Genomic DNA, 22,504 nt, shown 5'->3' with positions numbered 1-22,504 from the left:
ATGGTGCTGCTTGACTACAAGCTGATACGACCAAGGGATATCACGGAGAAGACAATATGTGTGGAACGTATGGACCGATTGATACTGTAGAACGAGATGATCCTTCGATTATTGGTCCACAAAAACCCTTTCTGGCTCGTATGATATGCAATAAACGACTTACAGAAAATGCAGATGACAAAGATGTTTGTCATATCGAATTTGACCTTAAAAGTTTTGGCTTGAATAATACCTCTGGAGAGACCTCTCTGATGGCACAAATGATAAAATTCAGGTGGTTATAGAAGCTGGTGTTTGCCCGAGGCTTGTTGCATTACTTCTGCATCCATCTCCATTGGTCCTAATCCCTGTGTTACAAACAGTGGGCAATATTGTCACAGGGGATGATGCACAGACACAGTATCTTCTCAACCACAATGTACTTTCCTGCCTTCTAAATTTGCTCACTTACAACCACAAAAGAAGCATAAAAAAGGAAGCACGTTGGACCATATCAAATATAACTGCTAGGAACAAAGAGAAAATCCAGGCCGTTATTGATGCAAACATCATCCCTTCTCTTGTATCATTGCTTGGTATAGCAGAATTTGAGATTAAAAAAGAGGCAGCTTGGGCTATATCAAATGCTACATCGGGTGGTACACACGAACAGATAAAGTACCTTATAAGCCAAGGTTGGATCAAGCCATTGTGTGATCTATTGACCTGTTCGAATCCTCGAATTGTGACGGTGTGTTTGGAAGGATTAGAAAACATATTGAGGGTTGGGGAAGCCGAGAAGGACCTTGGTAATACAGGTGGCATCAATTTGTATGCTCAGTATATTGATGAAGCAGAAGGCATTGAAAAGATTGAGACTTTACAGACCCATGACAATTCTGACATTTATGAGAAGGCAGTGAAGCTCTTGGAAACATACTGACTGGATGAGGAGGAAGATGAGAACGTTGCTTCTGATAAATTACAGCTGCTTTCGGGAGAGTTAATGAGTTATGGTTAGCTCTAGCTTTTTCTAACACTGTTTGACCTCAGTCTTGCTCAATTAGCAACAGTCTGTGCAAGTCTTGTCTCAGAAGGCATCAAATTTCGTAGTGATACAATAGTGAGTGACATCTACAAACCATCAAATGAAGTGCAACAATCAATTGGTGTATTGAGGGAAACAATCATGATTTGAAGAGCTATTCTCAGTTTTCATACTGCTCATGAGAGGGTGGAACAAATTTGTCAACTGTTGCAATCACATATAGATGATGCAAAGCATGCAGAAACTGTTGTCAATTGTGTGCATTTGAAATCTTGCTTCTCATAAGCTTGGACTCTAATAAGAGCTTGTATACATGGCATGGGTCAATTGCATAGATCATATGTGGTTTGTTATGATGTTTCTCTATGCTCAGAGATAACTTGGCAGTAATACAAATGTTACTTGGCATCATATTTGTCTTGATTATTTGCTTCGATTGATCTTCTGTCTTGAAATTTCTCAAGAACCTCTGTGGTTGCGACTTTGCTTTCAAAAACCCTTCGACATCGGGCGCCCACTTGGTAGCATTTCTATGAGGAGGGACTCATCACGAAGGAGCAATATAATCGTGCCATGAGGATTCCACAACGAGAAGAGGTATGTTTTATTTTTTACATGAAAAGTATAGGTAACTCTAATTTATTGTTTGTAATGGTATTTATATACCTTAATCCTTTCTGTAGGCGAACCCTGATGCAGTTGAGGATAGCGAAGGGGGGACTAGCAGCAGCAGTGGCGGCAGCGGTAGCGGCACAGACAGCGGTGGTGTTAGCCTGATGATGCCTCTTTTGAGGAGACGTAGAGGAGCCCCATGCATGTATGTCTCCCCTTGGCTTGTAGTTTTCATTTTTTATATGTATTACTTTCAGCTAGTGCTTGCGATCATGACCATGCTTGAGGTCACAAGCACTAGAACTCATCATGTAAAAATGTTTCATCTATATATATGAAATTTCGTGTTCTACATACAGTGTTTTGTTTTCAGTACAAAAATATTAGAAATAATCTTTCTCTGTTTTCCCTAAGCATACAATTTGATGTTGATGGGGGGAAAAAAAAACAGAGAGCAAGCCACATGCTCTTTGTTTTTTTTTTCATACCTCTGTTTTGCACGTCTACCAACGAGTCTAAATTGCAGGAAAAATGCGTGTCTATTCTCGTCAAAAACTTGCAGAGTAAACGCTTTTTTAGACGCGCAGTTACACGCGTGTATAGACGCATAATATGAATATATCCAATTTTTTATAAATATGAATATATATTTACAGAGCGCATCAATAGGCGCGTCTATATGGGCGTGTAAGTTTCACTATAAGTGCCCTTTTAGACGCAAAATTTTAGATGCGGTAATAAACACACCCGACATTTTTTAACACAGTTCAAATATTGCGTCTACAAGCGCGCCTATGGAGCTTTTTTATTGTAGTGTATTGATATGCTCATTCATCTCCATGTTCTTATACATCACTCAAGAATCAAATGTTTTACTATTTTTCATTCTTTAACTAGAAAAGTAAGAAAACATTGCTAAGGTAAAATCTTATTGATGAAGCTTGTTAAGATGATGTCCTTTCTAGGTTATAGAACTTGGTCATCAAAGTGGCTATGTGATGTTACAAAAATCTACAAGTTTGAACAAAGGTGGGAGGGTACCCACAGATGGGATATATATTACTCAAGCCCTGCATGGAGTGGAGCAGCCTCTTTCGCTCGCTTATTAGTAATACGGCTTGTAATTTATGGCTTATTAGTAATACATAATACGGCTTGTAATTTATGGCGCTAATAATTCTTGCTACCTACTGAGTTAGACGTTGGTGGCAAGGCTGGCGCCGAGGGTGAAGACGCCATGGATAAAGGCAGCGACGTGGGCGCTGACGGTGCCGCTGACGGTGCCGTCAATGATGGCGACGATCGTGCCGTCCAGGAGGTCGAGGGGGCCGACCTGGTGGCCGGAGGAGGGGTTCTTGAGGTAGCATTTCTGCTGGGCTGGTGGCACCTCCACCGAAGCCCCCACCGCCACCTCGATGCTCACCTCCACCCCTACCGGCAGCAGCACCACCGGCAGCCCTGACTTGTTCTCCACCCGGCAGCTCGCCTCAGCCACACACGCCATACTCGCGGCAACTGCTACCACTACAAGCAGTACACAGCCACGGCCAAAAGTAATCTTGGCTGCCATCTTCGCCGGTGTACGCGCGCGCGCGCAGAGAGAGAGAGAGAGAGAGAGAGAGAGAGAGAGAGAGAGAGAGAGAGAGACGCGGTATATTGTTTCGGAGCGTGCAGGCTCCGGCCGTTTTATAGGCATCTCCCGTGATATGAGAGAGAGAGAGAGAGAGCCCGCGAGCGAGCTTTGATTAAAGAAAAGATTTTTAATCGTTTTTTTATTACCCGTGGTCACACATCTCATATAATGTCGTAACTATTCTATTAATCTCGTGCCAATCAATATGACAACCATACCACATTGATAGGGATACACTCAGATGACTATTATGTTTTTTATATCGAAAAGATAGAAATCAATGTCTAAATATAACGTCGTGAAAAGTATAGTGTATATGTAGAATTTACAAAAAATACAAAATTGATATATGCATTCACTGATCGATGGATTGACTAATTGATATATGTTTAATCACTAGGATAAATGTTGTATAAAGAGGTTACGGTACATGCGATAATTGAACTAATGTATGGATACAATAAATGCATGGATTGAGTGTTATGGATATATTAATTCATCAATTGACTAGTCTCTGGATGTTCAATTACTACAAGGAATGTTGAATGAGGGTAGTTGTGCATGTAATACAAAATGCTATTGATATGTGAATAAAAATATTTGATAATATGTCACAAACATGTCATTATCAATTGTACGGATTATTTATTACTCATGCCTTATGAATCCACACCCCATGTGAATGCACCCTTAATAGGACATCCTCAAGCCAACCATGCAAACCCACCCTTTCCATCTCATCATAGAGTCTTCTAGAAGATACGACACATCATTGTTTGCATCATCGATGATGTCATCATGAAAATTTCTATAAGATCTTTACCCATGCTCCAACACCTATAAAAGGAGGGCTCAAGGAGGGGCTAGCCATAGAGCTCCTTAGTGTTACCAATGCCAGTCTTGGGATCTCAAGGAGTCGAGACCTCCAAATAAGTAACTTTGAGTCCCAATTCTAGTTCTTATCTAGTCATGGTATCTAGCCTTGTCTTATCTTCCATTATACTCATTTTTTCTTGTCACCTTGTAGTCTCATAGTATAAACTATCTTGTATCTTGTTCATCTTTGTCAAGGAAGATCTTGTAATTCTGATATCTTGTATCCATACCTATCATCGCGGATTCCGAGATCCTTCATATCCTATCGAGTCCTATTGTCTATACCTATGGTCCCGGATTGTGGGATTTTTTGTATCTTGTTATCATTGTACTTGTGCCCCTATGTGGGATTATCTTGAAATCAAATCTCACATCTAGTCTAGTCTCTCAAGAAAAATCTAGTACTCCCGTAATAATTTGGCAAGACTACTTTCTAGCCCTATTGAGCACCATGTAGGTGACCCTTGAAAGAATGGTGACCTCCCTTCAAAACCTCCAATAACAAATTAAAGGCTTGAATGAACAATAAGCACAACTTCAAATAGAACATCTTATACAACTAGGCCCTGCACTTCAAGAGATGCAATACCAGATGTGAGACTTACAAAATAGCAGAATAAGTGATCAAATGATTCTGCATGTTTATCAACCCCCAACAAGAGAAACCAAGATTAGCATGTTAGAGAAGTTCAATGGTAGTCATTCAAAGTTCAGGAGATTCATACAACAAGTAAAGCTCTGTATCTGCATGCAATTGGATAGGTATCCAGATGATACTTCCAAGGTGGGATTAATTGGGATTTTTCTTTGTGCTCAAAATTTATCATGGTGCACCTCAATCTTGGAAAAGAATATGCTAGTACTTCATAACTATGGGCCATTTCTTGCAAGCTTACTTCCACATTTGGAGATGCAAACACCAGTTGAGTAGTATAAACGAAACTTCATAAACTATGACAAGGTAACTGCCTGCCTCTACTTATGCATATTAATTTATGCAATTAATCTATGACCTCACTTGGTATGAGGAGTATTTCATCAGCCAATTTAGATGGGGTATTTGAGATAACATCAAGGACCTCATGCTCACTATGCCTGAGGCAAGAACACTCAATGATTATATCATCATGGAAGCCATCCAAGAAGCCATCCAATGTGATAATAGACTGTTCGAGAGGAAGCAAGAAAATCAAGAAGTATTAATCCCTTGCCAATAGAACCCAGTCCCAATCAGAGAAGAAATCAAGCTTGAACCAATGGAAATAGATAATACTAGATTCTAGCCCTTGACCCCATAAGAAAAGCAAAGATGAAGAGAGAATCATCTACGCCTATATTGTGAAACCCTAGATACATTGCCTAAATTTCCTAAATAAGAGGGAAAGAACCTCAAGAGTTTTTGCAACCATCCTCGAGAAGGAAAATGAGGATGTCGAGGTGTGAATGAGACCATACAACCAGACCTTGATATAAGAAAGGGTCTCTTGATCCCAACCACATCCATGGAAACTTTCCTTGTCACAGTCTAGATGATCTTGCCAAGAAAGACCCTTTTCCTCAAAGCCTTCTCGACTTCTAGGCTTACACATGTTTCATTGGTGATGGCTTAGTGAATAGATACCAGATTCTAGTACTCCAAAAGACTAATCATGCACCAGCTAAAGTCATGGATGGAAGACCTATAGCATCTCGAGATATTACCAAGGAAACCTGACTACTCATGGTAACTCTTGGTGATCATAAATCTCGTGTATGCTTTAATATCATATCCAGTCCCACAAATCCAATCATCCTTGGGATGCCTTGGCTAAAGAAACACAACCCAAAAATTGATTGGGTTAAGCAAAAGATTACACGTAATGAAAATGAGGGAAAGTCAGTATATCTAGGAGCCAAAACCTTTATGCACACAGTAAGGCAAGAACCGACCTACATGATATACTATATACTAGCTCAAGAATCTAGTAAGGATAAGTGAAGCTACCAAGCCATTATCAAGAATTTCAAGATGTCTTTGAAAAAAAGAATGTAGATCTCTTGCTCGAACACCGACCATATGATTGTTCTTTTGAACTCCATGAGGGGGACTCAACTACCTTATGGATCCATCTATAGGCTATTTCCTGATGAACTACACAAGAACATTTACGAGAAATTAGCCAAGGGGTTCATTAGGCACTCAAAGTCTCGTGGTAGAGCCCCAATTCTATTCATGAAGAAGAAATACGAGTCGCTTTGAATGTTTGTGGTTTATCGACAACTCAACAAGATAATAGTCAAGGATCGATGCAATTTTTTGTTTTGATACTAGAGCTTTTGGAACGCCTTGGAAAATCCTAGAACTTCACAAAGATTCATCTATGAGAGGCTTACAATCTTGCACGGATCATAGAAGGGGACGAATGGAAGACAACCTTCCACACAACGTATGGTCACTTGGAGTATGTTGTTATGCCATTAGGTCTCACAATGTTCTTGTAGTGTTCCAACATATGATAAATGATATCTTCCAAGAGTATCCATATCATTTTATAGTAATATACTTGGATGATATCTTGATATTCTCAAAAGATCCAAAGGAGCATGAGCACCATGCAAAATTAGTTTTGAAAAAGCTCAGAGAAAAAGGACCATCCAAACACAATTCCTTGATTATTTAAGATCCTTACCCTCACCTCTCAACACTCAGCAAGAAAATATTGTACTCCACTCCACCCACCCAAATTCTCACAATCGCTCAAGAAATGATGGTCCTCAAGATGTCGATCAAGAAAACCACCCATATCGCAATTGCTGGCATCCTTCATGACCCTCAAACTCACCCAACTACCTTACCACTTAACCAAATCTCCTAATCTAGCGATGAATATCCTAACTCTCGTGCGTGCAAGAAACAATGAGTGCTCAATGAAAGGTGCTCTCTCAAGTGCATGTGCAGCTAACATTTACTGTATATAGCTATAGTGGGCCACCTCATGTTGTGCTAGTGCTCAATGATGGTGCAAAAACGTTCATAAATCTAACCCATGGCATGGAAATATTTGGAAAAATCAGGAGATGAACCCTGAGTGTAGTGTATCAACAACTGCTACATTGTCTTGATGATGTGCGTCCACTACTGTGAAGCCACTTTGGAGTATCCTGATTTTGTCACTTTTCTCATTTGTTCTTAAAAGTTGTTGGTGTTACAAAATATTTAGAGACATGCTATCTTTTACATGTTAAAACGAAGAAACCTGGTTTGGAAATAGAGCTTTTTGTGGCCAACACAATTGTGGACATGTGTGGTAAATGCCAATTTCTTGCAGAAACATTGCAAGTGTTTGATAGGATTCCTATGAAAATTGAAAGTTCGTGGAATGCATTCACCACAGCATACGCTGAACATGGATTTTGTGAAGAAGCATTGATGTGTTTCAAAGAAATGAAGCTCACAAGCTAGCAACTTCATTTGGAACTAATGAAAGAGAGGATTGGAAGAGAGGTCTATGTAGATCTAGATGGAATTGCATGGAATGCACTGAATGCATGATATGTTGAACATGGGCTTAAAAAGGAAGCATTGAATTGTCTTCTGCATGAAATGGACCTTGAGAGGTCTTACTATGCGTGTTACCACATTTGTCTGCAGCTTGAAAGCTTGTGGCACTTTTGATGTCTCTATTTTGGAGATGCTGGAATGTGTGTTTGAGGTGAAAGCCAACAATGGTGGCATTTTCCTTGGTGGTGAATATTTCAACAATGCACTGATTAAGCATTTTATTCAAGAGTTCAACAAGCAAGAATGCATGGTCATCACAAAAGATAACCTTGCTCTTCAAAGGTTGTGTGAGGCTACTGAAAAAGGTAAAGTTGAGCTCTCTACTTCCATGAAAACAGACATACAATTTCCCTTTCTTATGGCTCATGCAACTAGTCCGAAGCATTTCAACCTCACCCTAACATGATCCAATCTTTTGAGGCCCTGGTGATGGACCTGATTGAAAGAACTCGCAAACTATGCAATGATTGTCTAGCAAAAGGAGGGTTGAAACCTAGTGAGCTAGATGAAGTACTCTTTGTTGGGGAAGTGACCCAAATGCCTAGGGTTTGTGATTTTGTAGCCAATATATCTAGTAAAGATCCAAACAAAAATGTTAATGGTGGATGAAGCTATTGCCATGGGCGCTTCCATTGAAGCAGGGGTTCTTCGAGGTGATGTCAAAGTTATCTTACTTTTAGATGTGCCACCTCTATCTTGTTTTAAAAATGCTCGACAAGGTTTTGGGTAGGACGAGGAGGATTTTTAAAAAAAAGGAAGATCAGCACTAAAAAGGAAGGGTAGCTTTCTTTCTATTTTCTCCCTCACGTAGAGGACAACATTGGAAGGGTGGTCATCGAGCATGAAATTATGGTGCCCTGAGTGGAGCTTAGCTACCAAGAATTAATTTGGAAAACTCCACGAGTTTGTGTTATCGTCACATTGAATTATGTAATTCGATGATGTTGAAGTTGAAGTATTGGAGTCGTCTACTTATTTCTAGGAACTGGAGGTTGAGCACATACTCATAACCCTCTTCCTCATTGTTGATATAGTCCAAGCTATGGCTATGACCAAAGTCCAAGTAGTTGAAGTCCTGCAGGTTATGATCATAGTGCTACATCATTGGCAGATGAATGAGAGGAGTTTCAATCAGCATTCTGTGGTCAATAGCCAATGCATGACTGATATTATTGGAATTGAAGAAGGGAAAGGATAGCAGACTTTGAAAAGAAATCTCACCGAGAAGCCTGCACACAATCAAAACAAAGAAAAAGAAATTTTCTTTTTAGCAAACAAGAACACATCCTCTACGTTAGTGAGAAGACAAAGCTAAAAGCCAAAGTTTGAAGATCAGAGAAAAAGAAGAAGAAGCTGACATGAGCTCGAGAGGGTGGAAGGCTACAATGGAAGCAGAGGGCTCCAGAATACATCAAATGGGAAACCAAAGATTGATGTGGCGATGGACATGTAATAGTTATTGTCTGTTCACTGAGACCAAAAGCACGAACACCATTAACACTTAAAGGAGAAGCTCCGAATTTAGCACTGATGATAGGTGCCTTTGTTGGTTTGTATCCAGCCTCATGCCTAGAGAACTGAATGGGTCCAGTCAAACTAGTTTAATTGGTTGATCAGAAGGCAAGCAGATAGATGGTCTATGCAGGATGTGGTGTAATAACAGTTTTGCAACTCTGCCATGTGTGTGATGTTCATTTGAAACAACAAGAGGCTCATGCATCCTCGTGCCCCATAAGCATCATGCATTCATTGAATCATGAAGGCATCAACTAGCTAGTAGTTTTTTTTTTGCAACCTATGGGACAAGAAACTTCAAAAACATGGAAATCCAAACATTGTCATGGCAGTAATCAGGGAATAAAATAGATTTGAATGCTTCAAGAGTTGTTGCAATAAAAAAGGCTTCAAGTTGAAGCACGATAATCGTGTGACTACAGTGGACTACTATGATATGTGCACTGTAGTCAAAGAGTTGGAGCGCACATCATGGAGTGTGACTACAACTCTGAATTGCATTTAGAATTTGTTCCTAGCATTGAGTAGCCGGACAAATTGGAATTTGGGTAAACAACTTTTGTGAATCAAATCGTTTTGAGTTCTTTGAGTGTTTTCTTTCTTCGTGCTTGTGATCTCCAATAAAAATGGGGGCCCGCTAGTGCCTTCTGGCAATTGAACCGCGAGACGAGAATCCTCAATCTGTCTGGATGTCATGACACTACACGTCCACCACTGCAAACCTAAGGGCAGAGTTTTTTTCTAAGAATTTGAAAACATTAATTGGCATCATTAGGAATTTGTTTTCCATTGTGTATGTCTTTTGTGTTTGCATTTTGCATGATGCATGAGCACATGTAGTTAGGCTAGGCACATTCTTTTCAATGCATTCATAATTTTTGTGTGGACATTGTTTGATTGATTGCATCGCATGGATCTAACACGAAGTTCTATTTCAAAGCATATTTTCTTGTTAGGGTTGTCAAGATTGTGGGAGAGAAGGAAGGAGTCTCGCTTGAAGCTTTCTTGCTTGCACAATGGGGGAAGACACACAAGGGTGGAGGCTGAAAACAGTTTTCCTCTTCTTAGTTGTGTAAGCCAAAAGAACTCAAGTACAAAGAAATAGAAGAACCCTAGATATGGGTCTCAACCAAACTCAACTAACTAAGGTGGCATACTAACCGAGCCACGAACTAGAGTAGATAAGGATAGCTATCATGTAGCTATTATTCAGGGGCGGTGTACCAACCGCGTCTGCAACTGACAAGTCGGTGACATAAATACACAACGGTCACCCTGGCGTATCACGAGTGGAGCTCGATATCTCAACACTCCCCCTCGAGCTCAATCCCAATTCCTGCACACCAAGCAGGTCTCTGAACTTGCGCAGCTTCTCTGCGCCCAATGCCTTCGTAAATATGTCAGCTACCTGATCCTCTGTGCTGACATAAACTAGATCAATAAGACCTAGTAAAACCCTCTCTCGCACATAGTGATAATGCACCTCAATGTGCTTTGTTCTAGCATGATAGACTGGGTTATTTGCCAAGTGTATACTACTCATGTTGTCACAATAAATGACAACTGGTCCATCTGTAGACTGATGCATATCATAAAGTAGCTTATGCAACCAAGCTACCTCACATGCAGCCATTGCTGCACCCCTGTACTCAGCCTCTGTGCTCGACAAGGCAACTGTAGGCTGTTTCTTGCTGCTCCAAGTGAGTGCAGCACTCCCAAAAGAGAATACATATCCACTGGTAGATCGTCTATCAGAAATACTACCAGCCCAATCAGCATCAGTGTATCCATGCAACTGTATCTGAACCCCAGTCTCATAAAATAGTCCATACTGCAATGTGGACTTCACATACCTGAGTATGCGTCTAGCCGCATCCAAATGTGGTTTCCTTGGAGCCTGCATAAACTGACTTACCAATCCAACAGCATAACTCAAATCTGGCCTGGTAATAGTCATATAAATCAAACTTCCTACTATGCGTCTGTACATAGTAGGGTCTTCTAGAAGCTCACCTGCATCTGTGCTCAGCTTCACATTCTGCTCCAAAGGAACTGAAATAGGCTTACAGCCTGTCATCCCATATTTGGACAGCATGTCCAATCCATACTGCCTCTGCAAGAGCTGTATCCCACTTGGTGATCTAATCACCTCAATGCCCAAGAAATAACGCAGCTCTCCCAAATCCTTCATCTCAAACTTCTGCTTCAATAGCATTTTCACATGAAGGATATCTTCATCACTGTCACCTGTCATAATCAAATCATCAACATAAATGACAAGTAGCATAATACCTTTCTCTGTTTTTCTCACATAAAGTGAGAAATCTGCCTTGGAAATCTGAAAGCCAATAGTGACAAGATACTGTCCTATCTTGTCAGACCATGCTCTAGGTGCTTGCTTCAAGCCATACAAGGCTTTCTTCAACCTGCAAACAAACTCAGGATGAACAGCATGCACATAACCTGGTGGCTGCTCCATATAGACCTCTTCTTGCAAATCACCATGCAAGAAGGCATTCTTTACATCCATCTGATGTAAAGACCATCCCTTTGATGCAGCCATAGCAATGACTGCTCTTACAGTTGCCATCCTTGCAACTGGACTGAATGTTTCTTCATAGTCAATGCCATATGTTTGTGCATACCCCTTGACTACTAATCTTGCCTTGTATCTATTCATAGAACCATCTGCATTGTGCTTCACCTTATAAACCCACTTACATCCAATTGCATTCTTACCTTTAGGCAAAGGTACTAACTCCCATGTAGCATTTGCTTCCAAGGCATCCATTTCTTCATCCATGGCTTTCTCCCATTTTTCTTTTCCCATGGCTTCCTCAAAAGAAGTGGGTTCTGGTTCCTGTATCACTTTGACCATATATGCATAGTGAATGGCTGTAAATCCATCATATTTTAGCCTATCCACAGGATACCTAGCTCTCGTAGACCTGCGCAAAGTAGGTTCACTCCCAGGTGCTCTCAAAACATCCCTGGTCTTCCTTACTCCAGGTGTAACAATAGAAGGAATACCCAACTCATCATCAATGCTCTGTTCTGAGCCACTGGATTCACCATCCACATAAGAGTGACCTACATTCACATCAAACATGGGCTGATCAACCTTCTCTTTTCCTTTTCGTGATACATGCATACCACTATCTGCATTACTTTGAGAAGATTCTCCTGATCTCAATCTGCCTGTCCATGGCGAAGAATGTGAACCACTGCTAGAGGACGCTCTAGGTCCACTAATATTTTGTGACTGCTGCTGTGAATTCTGTGCAGCATTACCATTTTGTGCATCTACATCATCAATCACATTTACTGGTTTATACCAGCTACTCATCTCATCAAAAACAACATCTCTGCTCACTGTAAACTTACGAGTAGAAGGGTTATAGCATCTATACCCTTTTTGCTGCAGAGAATAACCAATAAAGATGCACTTCTCAGCTTTTGGATCCAACTTGGATCTCAACTCATCTGGCACATGTACATAGGCAATGCAACCAAAAATTTTCAAATGAGAAATATCTGGTTTCCTACCAGTATACCTCTCCTCTGGAGTCATTCCATGTATTGCTGCAGTGGGAGTCCTGTTCATTATGTAGACTGCTGTAGCAACTGCTTCAGCCCAATAAAATTCTGGCAAGTCTTTTTCATTGAGCATGGCACGAGATACCTCTCCAATATGCCTGTTTTTCCTTTCTGCAATTCCATTTTGTTGTGGGTATAACTGCATGAATATTGCTGCTTTATGCCATGCTCCTGCAAGAACTTTGCAAACTCATTTGAGAGGTACTCTCCCCCTCCATCTGACCTTAGACATTTTATTTGCAGACCTGTTTCTTTTTCAGCCATAGCTTTAAGGGTTTTGAAATGCCCAAAAACTTCACTTTTCTTTTTCATAAAATACACCCAAACTTTTCTGCTATAGTCATCAATAAAAGTGACAAAATAATGACAGCCTCCAAGAGATGCAGCTTTAGTAGTCCACACATCAGTGTGGATTAATTCCAATGGCTTCTCACTCTCTTGAACATGTCTAGGAAATGGTTTCCTTGCCTGTTTTCCAAACTGACAGGCTTCACATACCTTATGCATTTCTACAACCTTGAATTTAGGCAATCCTGCAACAATATTTTGGGCCTGCATTGATTTAAGTCGCTGTACATTAACATGACCAATGCGTTTATGCCAGATATCAATATCTGCAACTACACCGGTCCCATGTGCAAACATTGCTGCACTCAATTCAGACATGTCTGCATCCAATGTAAACATTCTGCCCTTCTTCTTTCCTTTTGCTATCAAGCGACCTTTATTTTTCATATCCTCAACAAAGCATCCATGAGGATTAAATCTGACCTGCAAGCCCTGTTCAACCATTTGACCAACAGAAACCAGATTCTTGGTGATATTCGGGACATGAAATACATCGGACAGGTATTTCTTTTTCCCATCCTGCATAGACAAAGGAATTTTTCCAATCTGCACAATCGGATGTGCAGTATCATCACCAGTCTCCACAAATCCTGGTTTTTCCATTTTCCTTGCATCCTCCATCCATTCTGCATGACCTGTCATGTGGTTTGATGCACCTGAGTCAACATACCACACATCGTTGCTTTCTTCTGCATTTGTCACAGAATTGTTTATGTGCTGCACCATAAACAAATGCTCATTTCTGTCATCACCCTGTCTACTAGAAGATGCATAATTTCCTTGTTGCAGTTTTCCATTCATGATGTCATTCTGCTTTTTATAGCAGTCTTTAGCCATATGACCCATTTTACCACAATAGTAGCATTCAACATTACTGTTTGCATTTTGGCCTCTTTGCCATCCACCACGACCTCTTTGGCTCCCCCTGCCTCTAGAGTTACCACGTCCTCCTCCATAGGACTGGTTTTCTTGTGTTTGCTGCATATTCTGATTTCTACCACGGCCTCCAAATCGGCCTCCTCTACCTCTGCCTCTACCTCTTCCAGCATTTGAGTAGAAGACAGCTTCTTTTGAAGTTCCTCCTGAAGAAGATGCACCACCATTTCTCTGCTCCTCAGAAATTAGAAGAGCAATCAACTCTTCAAAATCAGGAAATCTTTCACGGACGGAAATGGATGTCCGAAACTGCGCATAATCCTTTCCTAGACCATTCAAGGTCACAGAAACTAAATCATCATCTTCCACTGGCGACCCAATGGAAGCAAGTGCATCTGCAATCTTCTTCACCTTCATGTGGTAGTCGTTGATGCTCATACTTTCTCTTTGCACATTATGCAACTCTTGCTTGAGCTGCATTTTCCTGGCTTGCGTATTTGTGCTGTACATTTTTGACAAAGTATCCCATGCCTCCTTTGGCGTACTTGCATCCTGAATATGCACAATCATAGAGTCTGAAATACTGATAGACAGCCAGTACATAACTTTCCTGGCTCTCTCATGCCATGCTTTGAATGCCTGCATTTGCTGTTGATTGGGAACATCAGGAAGAACTGGTTCTTCTTCATTTCCTGCAACAAATTCCCAATATCCTTTTCCCATAAGGAAATTCGTCATTCTAAACTTCCATGCCTGGAAGTTGTTCTTGTCAAGCTTTTCAGTGACAATCTGTGAAAGAGAATCAGACGCCATTACAGAATACTGCAAGAAATTCTGTTACTGCAAAAAACACAGCTTCACCCTCACAAGGGCAAATCTGCAAAACTGGTGAAAGTGGTATTTGACCACACAGTCACTTCCTAGTGACGATTTTGCATAAACAGGAACCAAGGATGATTCTGAAACTCCCAATGTCTCTGCGCACAAGCATACGATGCAATTTCTACAGTAAGTTTTCACCGACCTGTAGAACAGTGGCTGCACAGCATAAAACTGAGCCTTTTCCTGAGTGCGTGCAGAAAACTTCCGTCTGCAAAACAGGCCCCGAAATGGCCTCAAATCAAAAAAACAAGGTCGCCAAGGGCTAAAGCCCTTTCCCGCAGCATATACAACCCTCTTGCTTCACCGCGAAGGGCGTCTCAACCTGAGACAATGCACTCCTACAATTTCCGGTTGTGCTACCTGCAGAGATCTGCTCCCAAAACAGAAAATGAAAGCAACACTGCTCCTCTTACCAGACCACCGCGAGCTTGGCTTGCTTTCTTGAGCTCCTTACCACGAACAAGGCTCTGATACCATGTCAAGATTGTGGGAGAGAAGGAAGGAGTCTCGCTTGAAGCTTTCTTGCTTGCACAATGGGGGAAGACACACAAGGGTGGAGGCTGAAAACAGTTTTCCTCTTCTTAGTTGTGTAAGCCAAAAGAACTCAAGTACAAAGAAATAGAAGAACCCTAGATATGGGTCTCAACCAAACTCAACTAACTAAGGTGGCATACTAACCGAGCCACGAACTAGAGTAGATAAGGATAGCTATCATGTAGCTATTATTCAGGGGCGGTGTACCAACCGCGTCTGCAACTGACAAGTCGGTGACATAAATACACAACGGTCACCCTGGCGTATCACGAGTGGAGCTCGATATCTCAACAAGGGTAGAATGCATGAATTAAGGCAGGAAGTGATGACAGTGAAGCTTCTTTGAATACGGTTCTTGCTAGCACGGGAGTGAAGGAAAGAAATGGGAGAAACATTTGAATCTTGCAGAACCCCACAACAGACTTGGACATTGGCTTGCATTTTCTTGTTAAATGGTTTCCCTTTTGTTTTATGAGTTAAGATTAAAAGTGATTTGTATTGTGATGGATGTTGTACCACTTTCAAAGCAAGAGCAAAGTGTGAACTTGGATGCTTTTTTCAGTCAACAATTGAATGTATCAACAAAGTCTAATCAGGCACCATATCGTGTGGTCAAGTTTAACATCAATTGAAGCTAGAATTTCTATGTGGTAGTCTCCTGGCAGTTAACACAGACAATGATGCTATAACTTGTGGAATCTCATGACGCTCAAATGAAACAAATGTTTCTGCCATAATGCTCCAAAATGAGAGGAACATTGCATACCACTACAAGATGCTCCCTTCATAAAGAGTCTTAAACACTCTTCTCTTGTCATAGAAATTCATGGGAAATGATGTTTTGACGAAAGGAAATGCCAATGACTCTAGGAAAAGCTTGAATGCAGGTAGAGGAGGTTCACAAAAAGATGACAATCACAGGTTTTGGAATTCTTTTTATCCCTCACTTTACAAGTCTAGTATGAATGGAAGATTAGAGGGACATGATAATGATAGGAGAGAATAGCTTTTCTTAAATAAATCCTTAGCTTTAATAAGAAAATCTACAAGTTTTTTGGACCATGTGTGGAGGAGATATGCAATTGTAGAAGAGAGTGAAAAAGGAGGAGAGGATGATAACTAAGAAGAACCAACATGGCTTCCACCGGGAGGGGAGGACATGATATGTTCTCCTCTATGCTGAATTATGGGGGATATCATGTTCACATTTTGTTCTCTCTCATCATTCATGGAGTGTATGATGGCTACATGAATAGAAGGAGGAAGTTGATGTGAAGGAAGTCGAGAAAGACCCAGAGTTGATTCACCATATGTGTGCAACAGAAGTCGATTCCGTGATAAAGGGAGGAAGATAAGCTCAAGGAGGTGATTTAAGGGGCGACAGTCTCATAGGTCTAGGGGGGAGTCAATTGTCACTGATCAAGAGAGCAACAAGAATAAAGCTGCTTCTGATGACATTCCCACGGCTACAGTACCAGGAGTTGCTGCTGAGCCATCCCGTTCAAAACAGTACTTTTGTCTAGCAGAAACTATTAGCGACATCCCTAGAACAGTATTCGTATCGTGAACCAATGGCCACTTTTCGGGTTGAAGGAAATGCCTAATAAATAGTCAAATACTGCACTCTTTAGCTACTGTACTCCGGAAACAAAGTAAGGGAAAGCCCCGTACGTCAAGAGCTGCACTGCTATGAATCAAAGACTATCTGCTCGCCGTTTTCGGCCAGTATTGCGGGTTCAATGGCTGTATACGAATTAGCTGTTTTTGACCCATCCGATCCCTAGAAATGGAAATTGTTAATACTGGCACTGTACCTTAAGTGGGAGATGGAATAGCCCGCATTCATGGTTCGAACAAAGTAATGGCTGGAGAATTGGTAGAATCTGAAGATGGTACAGTAGGCATCGCTTTGAATTTAGAATCTGATAATGTTGGCTAAGTACTGATGGACGATGGTTCGACCATACAGGAAGGGGGTTCCGTAAAAGCAACGGGAAAAATTGCGCAAATACCAGTTAGTAATTCTTTCTTAGGCCTTTAAGCCAGTAAATGCTTTGGCCCAACTGATCGATGGAAAGGGTCAAATCCCAACTTCTGAGTCTAGATCAATTGAGTCTCCCGCACCATATGGGAATTATTTCAAGACGTTCCGGTGGCGGAAAACGACCCGAATCTGCAGGAATTCGGGAAGGTTGAAGCAATGGCCAAACCTCCTTGAGGCTACAGCAATAACGTCATAAGCAATGACACTTAACTAAAGCACTTTATCCTTGCTTTCCACCTTTTATCTAGGGTTAGGAGGATCACACGCTATAATGCCGGATCTCCATCTTTCTTTGTTGGCTGCTCTCCAGTCGCAGAATTATGAATAGTTTCACTAAAAATAAGTTTATTGGCTTGAAAAAAAAAATGAACCAATCCTTTAGCCTAGCAACCTGTACTATTTTTGCTGCCTCCAGCAACCTGTTGCAACTAACTTCATATTCAGGATGAAACAAGACAATTATGCCAGATAGTAAGGAATTACAAGTTTTCTGCACTAGAAAAAGCTAATAAATGGACTCGACCCATTATATATTTTTCTAGTAGTCATTTTAGGGACGTTTGCATGTACTGTGGGTCTTGCGGTTCCGGAACCATCAATGATTGGTGAACCAACAAATCCTTTTGCGACTCCATTGGAAATATTACCCGAATGGTACTTTTTCCCTGTCTTTCAAATACTTTGTACAGTTCCCAATAAATTATTGGGGGTCCTCTTAATGGCGTCCATACCGGCGGGCTCGTTGACCGTTCCTTTCATAGAAAATGTAAATAGGTTCCAAAATCCGTTTCGACGCCCTAAAATCTTAACCACGAAGGCACCCGCTTTCCCAAAATAAAATGAATTAGCCGGATTACTGCTTTATGACACTTGCTAGACCTATAAAAATTGTTATGATCTCCAGACCTATAAAAAATATTATGATCGCAGAAAACAAACATAATCAATGCGATATAGCTGGGATTCGATCAAATGGATAAGGAATGTTAGCATTATTAATTAAAATAATCTATTGTATTAACCTTGGCTGCTTTCTGTCTGAGAGCCAGAGCAACTATGCAATTATTTGCGTTATCATAGAAATTTCGTATTTGCTTTATTTTCGAGATGCTATCTGTTTTTTTTTTTGCATAAGGTAGATAATGAATTTATTTAGGAATTCGTATGCAGGAATCGAAAATGTAATCTGGCTGGTTTCCGATGGACAGAGTAATTTTCATGAATGTTGAGCACATACTTTGTGTCGGCAAAGCCGACGCAAGTTCCTTTTTTAAGTGTTAAAGCGTTTTAGCCTTTTGAACCAAAGCCAATAGGATGTAAATCGATCGACCTTTATCACCCCATATTATTATTTATAAGCCATAGCTTACTTCGATCTTATTTATCCTTCATACAATCTTTGGAACTTTTTTGGCTGTTGCATTGTTAATTGGTTTTTTTTTTTTGAAAGTTGGTCATTTTAGCCTTATTTTTGAAAGTTATTATTAATCTGCCTTCTTCGTTGGAAAGCATTTCCATTGGTTTATCTTAGGCCTAGTAAATTTCATTTTTTTAGCTTTGTCTTATTATATGAGTAATGGGGTTTGTCATTTATGGTAAGATTTCGGATTTATTTTAGATCTGTCTTAAGTTTATATTTTTGGAATCGTGATGTTATTAGTTGCGGTTTTTTTTACTTTTTCGAAATTTATTCAATTTTCCATTTTGTAAGCACGGGGAGTAAGCTAACCTCCCCAGGCAAAGATTCTATTTCGACAAACTAAACCTCTTCATCGAAAAATTAAAAAAAATTGAAATTGATCCTGGCTATGATGGTCTATATGTTGATGGACTGTTTCTATATCTTACCAATAAATAAGTTAATGGACTGTTTCATAATGTTCAATGTGTTGATGGACTATTTCTCTATCTCATAATACTTACTAATAAGCTGTTGATGGATATGTATAACAATGTGAAAAAGGGATAAGAAAGAACCAAAAAACATTTGTTTTTAAAGAAAAAGAAGAAGATCCAATGCATTGGTTATGGTTTCGATAAATGCATTGTACCATATTTCTTTTTTAATAAAAAAAGATGTTTCTAATTAAACTGTTTATAAGAGTTAAATGGGACAAATACATTGGTTATGGTTTCGGTAAATGCATTGGCTATGTTATTGATAAATGCATGGATTCTGGTTTTAGTAAATATATTATCTATGGTAAATGCATAGGTTCTGGCAATGATAAAATCATATCAAATATGTCTTTCATATAGTCAATCTTATTTGAAAGTAAATACATCGTTTTTTAAATGCATTGGTTCCGCGGAAAGCACTAGTTCAGGAGACTATATCAAAAACCAATAAGGAGAAAAGCCATTAAAAAACCAATAAAAACAGTTGTAATGACTATCGTACTTACCTAAAGCATTAGCTTCTCATCAATTCCTTCTATTTTCAGCCATACTTTAGTCTCCTGCAATGAATCCTTTGGTTTCCGGTAGATGGAAGATCTGCATGAGCGATACAAGAATTCTTGTATAATAACAATCTTTGGTATCCTGATTGTAAGATGCCAGTGGCCATTCCGCTTACAGTTGTTAGTAAAAGCTAATAACTTACTAAAAAATCATCATCAACCTGCCTCATATGGCAGAAATTCACTAAAAAATTGGGCTTGATCCTGGCCCAGAATGAACGCTAGCGATATGCTTAACACAATATGTAAGTTGGATGCCATTTCTGTTCCAGTTTTATGGAATAATTGAAAAAAAAGTAGCAAACGGGTGCGTAACGCGCAGGAATCTACCAAACAGTTCGGGCTAGATCTCGAAGCAACGCAAGCAATAAAGCTATGCGAGAAGATAATAAAGCGCTGTTTGATGAGCCTACGTAGTATTAGGTAGTTGGTTGGGTAAAGGCCAACCAAGCCTACGATGCTTAGCTGATCTTTTCGGATGACCAGCCACACTGGGACTGAGATACGGCCCAGACTCCGCCGAGAGGCAGCAGTGGGGAGTCTTGGACAATGGGCGAAAGCTTGATCCAGCAATATCGCGTGGGTGAGTGAAGAACGTCGCAAACGCGAGGAATGGCAATACCGCTTGTAAAACCCTTTCGTCAAGTGTGCGATGGTGACAAAACTTAAAGAAGAAGCCCCGACTAACTCCGTGCCAGCAGCCGCGGTAAGACCGGGGGGCAAGTGTTATTCGGAATGACTGGGCGTAAAGGGCACGTAGGCGGTAAGTTAGGTCGAAGGTTAAAGACGCCAGCCCAACTGGCGGAATGCTTACGAAACCAATTTACTTGAGTGAGATAGAGAAGAGTGAAATTTCGTGTGTAGGGATAGAATCTGGAGATACACGAAGGAACGCCGAAGTAGCGAAGGCAGCTCTTTGGGTCTCTGCTGATGCTAAGGTGCGAAAGCTTGGGGAGCAAACGGGATTAGATGCCCCGGTAGTCCATGCCGTAAACGATGAGTGTTCGTTTTTGGTCTGCGGATCGGAAGCTCAGCTAACGCGTTAAACACTCCGCCTGGGGAATACGGTCACAAGACTGAAACTCAAAGGAATTGACGGGGGACTTGTACAAGCGGTGGAGCATGTGGTTTAATTCGATACAACGCGCAAAACCTTACCAGCTCTTGACATAGAAACACTTGGCGTATGCACATTTGACATATGAACTAGTGTACTTGTTCTTAACGGGATAAGATAAAAATTCGTACAGGTGCTGCATGGCTGTCGTCAGCTCGTGTCGTGAGACGTTTTCGGTTAACTCCTATAACGAGCGAAACCCTTGTTTCATGTTGCTAAGACATGCTGTTTACAAAGGATCCATGCCGTCTTTCATCAGCAGCCGTACAGATCAATGGTTGCTTGAGATCGACGGTATTCTTTTTATTGGGTGTTGCACTCATGAAAAACTGCCCGTAGTTTTACTATGGAGGAAGATGGGGATAACGTCAAGTCTGCATGGCCCTTATGAGCTGGGCTACACATGTGCTACAATGGCAATTACAATGGGAAGCAAGGCCGTAAGATGGAGCGAATCTGTAAAGATTGTCTAAGTTCGGATTGTTCTCTGCAACTCGAGGACATGAAGTTGGAATCGCTAGTAATCGCGGATCAGCATGCTGCGGTGAATATGTACCCGAGCCCCGTACACACCGCCTGTCACACCCTGGGAATTGGCTTCGCCTGAAGCATTGAGCAAGGATCACTTATTAGTAAAGTGCATTATGCTTCCATTAAGTGTAATTCACTTTAGTTTTAAAGGTATTTCCGCTACATATTATGGTTGGGTCAGTAAAACTGAGGTGAAGTCGTAACATGGTAGTCGTAGGGGAACCTGTGGCTGGATGGATTCTTCTAGAAAGATGAAGATACAAGCTAAAAATCTCATATATACGTTAATTAGCCTATTTTTTATCTGTTATTTTAATGATATTTTACTAGTAGCTAAAGGGCATTTTTTATGAAATCATTGTGGCCATTGTTTGTAGCTCAAGGAAGGAACCTTGCCAAGGAGATTCAGATAGTCCTGCTAGAAATAAGTTTTTAAAAAGCCCACATTACGCAAATGGGTTGGCTGAAAGCTAGCCTACGAGCTTTATAGTATGTACATAATGTGGCTATGTCATATGGTTAAACGATCTGCCATCTGCGAAATTAGGATCCTGGCACTGAAAAAAAAGTATTGGCTAGTTGCTTAATCCATGCATGACTATATAAAATAAGGAATTTCCGATAGTAAGTTTCATATAAGGCTATAATAAAATTGCCCCCATTGTAGTTATCCATGGGTTGCCTCCATGTAACCGTGGGGCAAATTGAGAGGAAACAAAGCAGCTTAAAATTTTCTCTCAAAGAAAACCTCGTAACATTCCCAAAATGTGAAACCTAGACGGTACCTATTAAGTGGTAGAAATAGGGTCTCGAACTCAAAGGGGAGCCACTATTACGTACTTGAAAAAAAGAGTATTTGCTTTGACGAATTTGTTGTCTCTTATTATTACACATGCTCGGTAAATTAGT

The 22,504-nt window shown here is 40.6% G+C and overlaps 2 pseudogenes; both read left to right on the top strand.

The window, feature by feature from the left end:
- On the top strand, positions 1-1,000 carry LOC148011486 (importin subunit alpha pseudogene; annotated as a pseudogene).
- A 19,138-nt stretch (positions 1,001-20,138) lies between these two features.
- Positions 20,139-21,835, top strand: LOC148011485 (18S ribosomal RNA; annotated as a pseudogene).
- Positions 21,836-22,504: the final 669 nt, after the last annotated feature.

This window comes from Lygodium microphyllum, chromosome 28 (assembly GCF_053477565.2).
Source record: "Lygodium microphyllum isolate KBCC chromosome 28, Lygodium_microphyllum_v1.1.10, whole genome shotgun sequence".
Classification (NCBI taxonomy): domain Eukaryota; kingdom Viridiplantae; phylum Streptophyta; class Polypodiopsida; order Schizaeales; family Lygodiaceae; genus Lygodium; species Lygodium microphyllum.
The sequence above is the reverse complement of the archived record's forward strand: the minus strand, read 5'-3'. Positions and strand labels throughout refer to the sequence as shown.